Below are 481 nucleotides of genomic sequence, written 5' to 3'. Positions count from 1 at the left end.
ATGCTCTTGGATTTTAACAAATTGTTGGTTGGAATAGCTCAATTGTTTAGAGCGTGTGGCTATTAACTACAAGGTCGGAGGTTTAAGCCCTCCTTCTAGCAAAGTCGAATGAAGCATGGGTGTTGGTGCTTCCCTTTAATTAATATATTTTTTCAATCAACTTCGGTTGTTTGTGACGTGGTTTGTAAGATAACTAACTCGAACTTACAGATATTCTCAAAAATCATGTTTTGACACTTTTTAAAAAGCATTGGGTCATGTTAAATCCACCATGGTAGGAAGTAGGAAGTTCTTATTATTTAATGAGAACATAGGGTAGTGGTTGCCCGGGTTTCTCAGCCTAGTATCCTGCACCTCGCGTTCATGATATCTACATTCAACTGTGCCCCGGAGATACGGTCGAAGCACGGCCAGTGTGCTTCTTCACGACATGCTCTGGTCCCGGGTGTCTTCCTGTGGTCTTCTAGCATTAGAAGAAGTC

General features: G+C 41.8%; 1 non-coding gene across 1 annotated transcript; it reads left to right on the top strand.

The window, feature by feature from the left end:
- The first annotated feature begins 27 nt into the window (after positions 1 to 27).
- Positions 28 to 101, top strand: TRNAN-AUU. The gene has a single exon. It is a non-coding gene; the product is annotated as a tRNA-Asn (tRNA).
- The last annotated feature ends 380 nt before the right edge of the window (positions 102 to 481 follow it).

Source organism: Cucurbita pepo, unplaced genomic scaffold, assembly GCF_002806865.2.
Source record: "Cucurbita pepo subsp. pepo cultivar mu-cu-16 unplaced genomic scaffold, ASM280686v2 Cp4.1_scaffold000935, whole genome shotgun sequence".
Lineage (NCBI taxonomy): Eukaryota > Viridiplantae > Streptophyta > Magnoliopsida > Cucurbitales > Cucurbitaceae > Cucurbita > Cucurbita pepo.
The sequence above is the reverse complement of the archived record's forward strand: the minus strand, read 5'-3'. Positions and strand labels throughout refer to the sequence as shown.